The sequence below is a fragment of the Dendrobates tinctorius genome, unplaced genomic scaffold, assembly GCF_039654945.1.
Source record: "Dendrobates tinctorius isolate UK_male_01 unplaced genomic scaffold, ASM3965494v1 ptg000250l, whole genome shotgun sequence".
Lineage (NCBI taxonomy): Eukaryota > Metazoa > Chordata > Amphibia > Anura > Dendrobatidae > Dendrobates > Dendrobates tinctorius.
The window spans coordinates 14,303,972-14,315,000 of record NW_027361917.1 but is presented as its reverse complement, the minus strand read 5'-3'; positions in this window follow the sequence as shown (position 1 = coordinate 14,315,000).

Genomic DNA, 11,029 nt, shown 5'->3' with positions numbered 1-11,029 from the left:
CCAGGGCCCACCGGAGAATCCTCCGGTTCCCCGGTGGGCCAGTCCGACGCTGCCTGCGACCCCCACGGCAGCGCGATGTGCAGCGCCGCTGCGGGGGTCGCCTTTCCTGCAGGTCCCCGGATCCAATATGGCGACGGGGACCTTCGGGGGCCTGCAGGGAGCTGGCTTCCTCACTGCCCGCAGAGCGCAGGCATGAGGAAGCCTGCAGCAGTGCCTGTGACAGATCGCTGATCTGTCACAGCGATCTGTGATGTGACAGATCAGCGATCTGTCACAGGACAGTGATGTCCCCCATGGGACATTATAATAAAGTAAAAAAAAAAAAGTGTAAAAATAATTTTAATAAAATTGTTAAATAAATAAGAAAAAAAATTATTCCCTAATAAATTCATTTTTTGAAAATAAAGAAACAGAAAAACAATAAAAGTACACCTATTTGTTATCGCCGCGTCCGTAATGACCCACCCTATAAAACTGTCCCATTAGTTAACCCCTTTAGCGTTCCCCTTAAAAAATAAAAAACGACGCAAAAATTAATGATTTATTATCATACCGACGAACAAAAAGTGCAATAACGCGCGATCAAAAAGACGCATATAAATATCCATGGTACCGCTGAAAACGACAAATTGTCCCGCAACAAACGAGCCACCACACAGCATCATCAGAGAAAAAATAAAAAAGTTATAGCTCGCAGAATAAAGCGATGCAAAAATAATTATCTTTTATAAAAAAAAATTTTCATAGCATAAAACCGCCAAAACATAAAAAAAGACATAAAAGAGGTATCGCTGTAATCATACTGACCCGAAGAATAAAAGCGCCTTATCAATTTTACCGCACGCGGAACGGTGTAAACGCACCCCCCCCCAAAAGAAATTCCTGAAAAGCTGGTTTTTGTTCATACTGCGTCCCAAAAATCGGAGTAAAAAGCGACCAAAAAATGTCATGTGCCCGAAAATGGTACCAATAAAAACGTCAACTCGTCCCGCAAAAAATATGACCTCACATGACTCGGTGGGTCAAAATAAGGAAAAATTATAGCTCTCAAAATGTGGTGATGCATAAACTATTTTTACAATAAAAAGCGTCTTTTAGCGTATGACAGCTGCCAAAAATTAAAACCCGCCATAAATAGTAAATCAAACCCCCCCTTTATCACCCCCTTAGTTAGGCAAAAATAATAAAATAAAAAAAAAATGTACTTATTTCCATTTTCCCATTAGGGCTAGGGTCAGAGCTAGGGTCAGGGCTAGGGTTAGGGTGGGAGTTAGAATTGGGGGGTTTCCACTGTTTTGGCACTTCAGGGGCTTTCCAAACGCGACATGGCGTCCGATCTCAATTCCAGCCAAAAAAGTTAAATGGCGCTGCTTCCCTTCCGAGCTCTGCCATGTGCCCAAATAGTGGTTTACCCCCATATATGGGGTATCAGCGTACTCAGGATGAATTGCACAATAACTTTTGGGGTCCTGTTACTCTTGGGAAAATAAAAATTGGGGGTGAAAAGATCATTTTTGTGGAAAAAATATGATGTCTTTAATTGGATGGCTGCACGTTACAAACTTCTGTGAAGCCCTTTGGGGGTTCAAAGTGATTTGCAGCGCGGATTGTCTGACCACTTTTTCTCCTCTCCTGCATCTTCTACGTTGGTCCCTCGTGGATCTGTGGTTTCTGCAGCAGCGAATCCTCCATGCTTATTACAAGCTCCATCTGGTGAGTGTATTATTTTTAAATTGATATACCTACACTGGATAATGCACTATTGCGCTATTTCTCTTCAATAGTATATCCCTACGAAGTACACTATGTCGTGAGAAAAAAGCAATGTCAGAATCACCGGCGGGATCCATGGAAGCGTTCCAGAGTTATGACCTCTTAAAGGGACAGTGGTAAGAATTGTCAAAATTGGCCCGGTCATTAACGTGCCAACCACCCTTGGGGGTTAAGGGGTTAATACTGATGAAGTCTGATAATCCGGCACCTGTCAACACCATTAATACTGATAACATCTGATAATCCAGCATCTGTAAGCACCATTAATACCGATAATATCTGATAATCCGGCATTTGTCAGGTCCATTAATACTCATGATATCTGATAATCCGGCACCTGTCAGCACGATTAATACTGACAACATCTGATAATCCGGCACGTGTCAGCACCATTAATACTGATGAAGTCTGATAATCCGGCACCTGTCAACACCATTAATACTGATAACATCTGATAATCCAGCATCTGTAAGCACCATTAATACCGATAACATCTGATAATCTGGCATTTGTCAGGCTCATTAATACTCATGATATCTGTTATTCCGGCACGTGTCAGCACGATTAATACTGACAACATCTGATAATCCGGCACGTGTCAGCACGATTAGTACTGACAACATCTGATAATCCGGCACGTGTCAGCACGATTAGTACTGACAACATCTGATAATCCGGCACGATAAATACTGACAACATCTGATAATCCGGCACGTGTCAGCACCATTAATACTGATGAAGTCTGATAATCCGGCACCTGTCAACACCATTAATACTGATAACATCTGATAATCCAGCATCTGTAAGCACCATTAATACCGATAACATCTGATAATCTGGCATTTGTCAGGTCCATTAATACTCATGATATCTGATAATCCGGCACGTGTCAGCACGATTAATACTGACAACATCTGATAATCCGGCACGTGTAGGCACGATTAATACTGACAACATCTGATAATCCGGCACCTGTCACCACGATTAATACTGACAACATCTGATAATCCGGCATTTGTCAGGTCCATTAATACTCATGATATCTGATAATCCGGCACCTGTCAGCACGATTAATACTGACAACATCTGATAATCCGGCACGTGTCAGCACGATTAATACTGACAACATCTGATAATCCGGCACGATTAATACTGACAACATCTGATAATCCGGCACCTGTCAGCACGATTAATACTGACAACATCTGATAATCCGGCACGTGTCAGCACCATTAATACTGATGAAGTCTGATAATCCGGCACCTGTCAACACCATTAATACTGATAACATCTGATAATCCAGCATCTGTAAGCACCATTAATACCGATAACATCTGATAATCTGGCACATGTTTCAGGTCCATTAATACTCATGATATCTGATAATCCGGCACATGTCAGCACGATTAATACTGACAACATCTGATAATCCGGCACGTGTCAGCACGATTAATACTTACAACATCTGATAATCCGGCACCTGTCACCACGATTAATACTGACAACGTCTGATAATCCGGCACGTGTCAGCACCATTAATATTTCATTGAAGTAATGTGCTACAACATCAGCAACATAGCAGTGTGTATGCGCCGGCCATAGGGATCATGGCGACGGCCGTCACGTTCAGTCAGCCTGTTCTGTCGGAAAGGCGTTCCCTTCTATAAGATGGAGGACACCAATATCTGAAGGGTTGCCCCAATGTAGAGGGATCATCCTTATTCTCATTTGCACATGGAAGCACGAGAAGCAATGGGATGAAAGGGAAAAGATACACATTAGAAAAAAACTTTTTGACAGTGAGGGTGAGCAATGAGTGGAACAGGCGGCCACCAGAGGAGGTGACGAGTTCTCCTTCGGTGGGACTGTTCACCCAGAGGCTGGACAGACATCTGTCTGAGAGGGTTTAGTGAATCCTGCCATTGCTGCATTGAGCAGCAGGCGGACAGACACGATGGCCTTTGACCTCTCTTCCAACTGAAACATACTAGGATTCTACAGCAGCCAATCACAGCGCTTGCTCATCCATATATGCAAATGAGCTGCAGGAAACACAAACGTGTCACCTAGTTTCTCCAAAATACACAGCAGGGGCGGGACATTTTGACAACAGGGATGTTCAGTTTGTCAGCAGATCACTCTGGTGGCATTTTAAAAAATCTCCATAATTTATAGTGGTTGGCCATTACTGGGACATAAATAGCGCTGAGGTCTGCTTATAGAGATGTGTGCGGTGGTGTCTGGATGTAGACCAGTGGGCTTCGGAGGCTGGTGGGATCGCGACGGTGACAGCAGCTGCCCATGTTGCAATATAGTCTGATCCAGCAGCTGCCTATTCCGGCGGTCCCTCCCTCCACGTGCGCCTGCCTGCGCCCAGCCACCGCACTGCACACACCTTTTGATAAGTAACAGGTATAGAACAAAACAAGTGTAAATTGCACTCATTTTCTGGAACAGTTTAAAGGGTGTCAACCCGTTCGCTCGTGACTATATATCTATAATATGACCGGACATGTGTCCTTCTGTCAGAATCCTCCTGCGGACCGTGTCGCCGGAGTCGTAGCATGCGCTCATACCGCACTACGACGCTATTCTATTGGAGAGCAAAGGACGGCGCTGTCTGATGTGATCGGGGCCATCTGCACGATGTCAGCTCTGTGCCAGCAGCGGCTTCACCGGTGATGATGAGGAGACCGGCGTGTACATATACACACCGGGGGAGAGATACATTATATTCTGTGGGGTGCTACATTATATTCTATGGGGAGGTGGGCTGTACTATATTCTATGGGGGGTACATTATTTTCTATGGGGTGCTACATTATATTCTATGGGGAGGTGGGCTGTACTATATTCTATGGGGTGCTACATTATATTCTATGGGGAGGTGGGCTGTACTATATTCTATGGGGTGCTACATTATATTCTATGGGGAGGTGGGCTGTACTATATTCTATGGGGGGTACATTATTTTCTATGGGGTGCTACATTATATTCTATGGGGAGGTGGGCTGTACTATATTCTATGGGGGTACATTATATTCTATGGGGAGGTGGGTTGTATTATATTCTATGGGGGGTACATTATATTCTATGGGGAGGTGGGTTGTATTATATTCTATGGGGGGGGTACATTATATTCTATGGGGAGGTGGGCTGTACTATATTCTATGGGGGGTACATTATATTCTATGGGGAGGTGGGTTGTATTATATTCTATGGGGGGTACATTATATTCTATGGGGAGGTGGGCTGTACTATATTCTATGGGGGGTACATTATATTCTATGGGGAGGTGGGTTGTATTATATTCTTATGGGGGGTACATTATATTTTATGGGGAGGTGGGTTGTAGCCCTGCCACTAGGACTTGGTTCCAGCGATTATTGCAACAACTATTTATCAGAATCCAAGCCTATTAAAAGATCATTCAAAGCTCAGCGGACCATGCTAGGGGTCCTATAAGGATGGGAGACAAAGCAGTCAACTATTGCACCCTGCCCAGCATTTATTCACACAGTTAAACGTAGCAGAATTTCTGCCCCCCCAAAAAAATCAGCGGAAGACACAGCATTTACGCTACGGCCTATATGTGCAAGAAAAGTGGATGTGATTTCATGCGATCTGCGATCGCTGGGAGGCTGAAGACGCTGCTGAACTGTGCGAATTTTGGTGTTTTTTTTCCCTATAAGCTTCTATGTGAAACATGAAAAAAACTAATGTTAATACTGATAATATCTGATAATCCGGGATATCTGTCAGGTCCATCAACCCCTTTCCTACATTAGACGTACTATTCCGTCCATGTGACCTGGGACCTAAGTCCCAAGGACGGAATAGTACGTCTAATGCGATCAGCTGCGCTCACGGGGGGAGCGCAGCTGATCGCGGCCGGGTGTCAGCTGATTATCACAGCTGACACCCGGCACAATGTGTGACCGCCCCCGACACGTTAACCCCTGGCACACCGCGATCAAACATGATCGCGGTGTACCGGGGGTTAAAGGAAGCATCGGCAGGGAGGGGGCTCCCTCCGTGCTTCCCTGCGACCCCCACAGCAGCGCGATGTGCAGCGCCGCTGCGGGGGTCGCCTTTCCTGCAGGTCCCCGGATCCAATATGGCGACGGGGACCTTCGGGGGCCTGCAGGGAGCTGGCTTCCTCACTGCCCGCAGAGCGCAGGCATGAGGAAGCCTGCAGCAGTGCCTGTGACAGATCGCTGATCTGTCACAGCGATCTGTGATGTGACAGATCAGCGATCTGTCACAGGACAGTGATGTCCCCCATGGGACATTATAATAAAGTAAAAAACAAAAAGTGTAAAAATAATTTTAATAAAATCGTTAAATAAATAAGAAAAAAAATTATTCCCTAATAAATTCATTTTTTGAAAATAAAGAAACAGAAAAACAATAAAAGTACACCTATTTGTTATCGCCGCGTCCGTAATGACCCATCCTATAAAACTGTCCCATTAGTTAACCCCTTTAGCGTTCCCCTTAAAAAATAAAAAACGACGCAAAAATTAATGATTTATTATCATACCGACGAACAAAAAGTGCAATAACGCGCGATCAAACAGACGCATATAAATATCCATGGTACCGCTGAAAACGACATCTTGTCCCGCAACAAACGAGCCACCACCCAGCATCATCAGAGAAAAAATAAAAAAGTTATAGCTCGCAGAATAAAGCGATGCAAAAATAATTATTTTTTATAAAAAAAAATTTTCATAGCATAAAACCGCCAAAACATAAAAAAAGACATAAAAGAGGTATCGCTGTAATCATACTGACCTGAAGAATAAAAGCGCCTTATCAATTTTACCGCACGCGGAACGGTGTAAACGCACCCCCCCCCAAAAGAAATTCCTGAAAAGCTGGTTTTTGTTCATACTGCGTCCCAAAAATCGGAGTAAAAAGCGACCAAAAAATGTCACGTGCCCGAAAATGGTACCAATAAAAACGTCAACTCGTCCCGCAAAAAATATGACCTCACATGACTCGGTGGGTCAAAATAAGGAAAAATTATAGCTCTCAAAATGTGGTGATGCATAAACTATTTTTACAATAAAAAGCGTCTTTTAGCGTATGACATCTGCCAAAAATTAAAACCCGCCATAAATAGTAAATCAAACCCCCCCTTTATCACCCCCTTAGTTAGGCAAAAATAATAAAATAAAAAAAAAATGTATTTATTTCCATTTTCCCATTAGGGCTAGGGTCAGGGCTAGGGTTAGGGTGGGAGTTAGAATTGGGGGGTTTCCACTGTTTTGGCACTTCAGGGGCTTTCCAAACGCGACATGGCGTCCGATCTCAATTCCAGCCAAAAAAGTTAAATGGCGCTGCTTCCCTTCCGAGCTCTGCCATGTGCCCAAATAGTGGTTTACCCCCATATATGGGGTATCAGCGTACTCAGGATGAATTGCACAATAACTTTTGGGGTCCTGTTACTCTTGGGAAAATAAAAATTGGGGGTGAAAAGATCATTTTTGTGGAAAAAATATGATGTCTTTAATTGGATGGCTGCACGTTATAAACTTCTGTGAAGCCCTTTGGGGGTTCAAAGTGATTTGCAGCGCGGATTGTCTGACCACTTTTTCTCCTCTCCTGCATCTTCTACGTTGGTCCCTCGTGGATCTGTGGTTTCTGCAGCAGCGAATCCTCCATGCTTATTACAAGCTCCATCTGGTGAGTGTATTATTTTTAAATTGATATACCTACACTGGATAATGCACTATTGCGCTATTTCTCTTCAATAGTATATCCCTACGAAGTACACTATGTCGTGAGAAAAAAGCAATGTCAGAATCACCGGCGGGATCCATGGAAGCGTTCCAGAGTTATGACCTCTTAAAGGGACAGTGGTAAGAATTGTCAAAATTGGCCCGGTCATTAACGTGCCAACCACCCTTGGGGGTTAAGGGGTTAATACTGATGAAGTCTGATAATCCGGCACCTGTCAACACCATTAATACTGATAACATCTGATAATCCAGCATCTGTAAGCACCATTAATACCGATAACATCTGATAATCCGGCATTTGTCAGGTCCATTAATACTCATGATATCTGATAATCCGGCACCTGTCAGCACGATTAATACTGACAACATCTGATAATCCGGCACGTGTCAGCACGATTAATACTGACAACATCTGATAATCCGGCACGTGTCAGCACCATTAATACTGATGAAGTCTGATAATCCGGCACCTGTCAACACCATTAATACTGATAACATCTGATAATCCAGCATCTGTAAGCACCATTAATACCGATAACATCTGATAATCTGGCATTTGTCAGGCTCATTAATACTCATGATATCTGTTATTCCGGCACGTGTCAGCACGATTAATACTGACATCTGATAATCCGGCACGTGTCAGCACGATTAGTACTGACAACATCTGATAATCCGGCACGTGTCAGCACGATTAGTCCTGACAACATCTGATAATCCGGTACGATAAATACTGACAACATCTGATAATCCCGCACCTGTCAGCACGATTAATACTGACAACATCTGATAATCCGGCACGTGTCAGCACCATTACTACTGATGAAGTCTGATAATCCGGCACCTGTCAACACCATTAATACTGATAACATCTGATAATCCAGCATCTGTAAGCACCATTAATACCGATAACATCTGATAATCTGGCATTTGTCAGGTCCATTAATACTCATGATATCTGATAATCCGGCACGTGTCAGCACGATTAATACTGACAACATCTGATAATCCGGCACGTGTAGGCACGATTAATACTGACAACATCTGATAATCCGGCACCTGTCACCACGATTAATACTGACAACATCTGATAATCCGGCATTTGTCAGGTCCATTAATACTCATGATATCTGATAATCCGGCACCTGTCAGCACGATTAATACTGACAACATCTGATAATCCGGCACGTGTCAGCACGATTAATACTGACAACATCTGATAATCCGGCACGTGTAGGCACGATTAATACTGACAACATCTGATAATCCGGCACCTGTCACCACGATTAATACTGACAACATCTGATAATCCGGCATTTGTCAGGTCCATTAATACTCATGATATCTGATAATCCGGCACCTGTCAGCACGATTAATACTGACAACATCTGATAATCCGGCACGTGTCAGCACGATTAATACTGACAACATCTGATAATCCGGCACGATTAATACTGACAACATCTGATAATCCGGCACCTGTCAGCACGATTAATACTGACAACATCTGATAATCCGGCACGTGTCAGCACCATTAATACTGATGAAGTCTGATAATCCGGCACCTGTCAACACCATTAATACTGATAACATCTGATAATCCAGCATCTGTAAGCACCATTAATACCGATAACATCTGATAATCTGGCACATGTTTCAGGTCCATTAATACTCATGATATCTGATAATCCGGCACGTGTCAGCACGATTAATACTGACAACATCTGATAATCCGGCACGTGTCAGCACGATTAATACTTACAACATCTGATAATCCGGCACCTGTCACCACGATTAATACTGACAACGTCTGATAATCCGGCACGTGTCAGCACCATTAATATTTCATTGAAGTAATGTGCTACAACATCAGCAACATAGCAGTGTGTATGCGCCGGCCATAGGGATCATGGCGACGGCCGTCACGTTCAGTCAGCCTGTTCTGTCGGAAAGGCGTTCCCTTCTATAAGATGGAGGACACCAATATCTGAAGGGTTGCCCCAATGTAGAGGGATCATCCTTATTCTCATTTGCACATGGAAGCACGAGAAGCAATGGGATGAAAGGGAAAAGATACACATTAGAAAAAAACTTTTTGACAGTGAGGGTGAGCAATGAGTGGAACAGGCGGCCACCAGAGGAGGTGACGAGTTCTCCTTCGGTGGGACTGTTCACCCAGAGGCTGGACAGACATCTGTCTGAGAGGGTTTAGTGAATCCTGCCATTGCTGCATTGAGCAGCAGGCGGACAGACACGATGGCCTTTGACCTCTCTTCCAACTGAAACATACTAGGATTCTACAGCAGCCAATCACAGCGCTTGCTCATCCATATATGCAAATGAGCTGCAGGAAACACAAACGTGTCACCTAGTTTCTCCAAAATACACAGCAGGGGCGGGACATTTTGACAACAGGGATGTTCAGTTTGTCAGCAGATCACTCTGGTGGCATTTTAAAAAATCTCCATAATTTATAGTGGTTGGCCATTACTGGGACATAAATAGAGCTGAGGTCTGCTTATAGAGATGTGTGCGGTGGTGTCTGGATGTAGACCAGTGGGCTTCGGAGGCTGGTGGGATCGCGACGGTGACAGCAGCTGCCCATGTTGCAATATAGTCTGATCCAGCAGCTGCCCATTCCGGCGGTCCCTCCCTCCACGTGCGCCTGCCTGCGCCCAGCCACCGCACTGCACACACTTTTTGATAAGTAACAGGTATAGAACAAAACAAGTGTAAATTGCACTCATTTTCTGGAACAGTTTAAAGGGTGTAAACCCGTTCGCTCGTGACTATATATCTATAAAATGACCGGACATGTGTCCTTCTGTCAGAATCCTCCTGCGGACCGTGTCGCCGGAGTCGTAGCATGCGCGCATACCGAACTACGACGCTATTCTATTGGAGAGCAAAGGGCGGCGCTGTCTGATGTGATCGGGGCCATCTGCACGATGTCAGCTCTGTGCCAGCAGCGGCTTCACCGGTGGTGATGAGGAGACCGGCGTGTACATATACACACCGGGGGGGAGATACATTATATTCTGTGGGGTGCTACATTATATTCTATGGGGAGGAGGGCTGTACTATATTCTATGGGGGGTACATTATTTTCTATGGGGTGCTACATTATATTCTATGGGGATGTGGGCTGTACTATATTCTATGGGGTGCTACATTATATTCTATGGGGAGGTGGGCTGTACTATATTCTATGGGGTGCTACATTATATTCTATGGGGAGGTGGGCTGTACTATATTCTATGGGGGGTACATTATTTTCTATGGGGTGCTACATTATATTCTATGGGGAGGTGGGCTGTACTATATTCTATGGGGGTACATTATATTCTATGGGGAGGTGGGCTGTACTATTCTATGGGGGGTACATTATATTCTATGGGGAGGTGGGTTGTATTATATTCTATGGGGGGTACATTATATTCTATGGGGAGGTGGGTTGTATTATATTCTATGGGGGGGTACATTATATTCTATGGGGAGGTGGGCTGTAC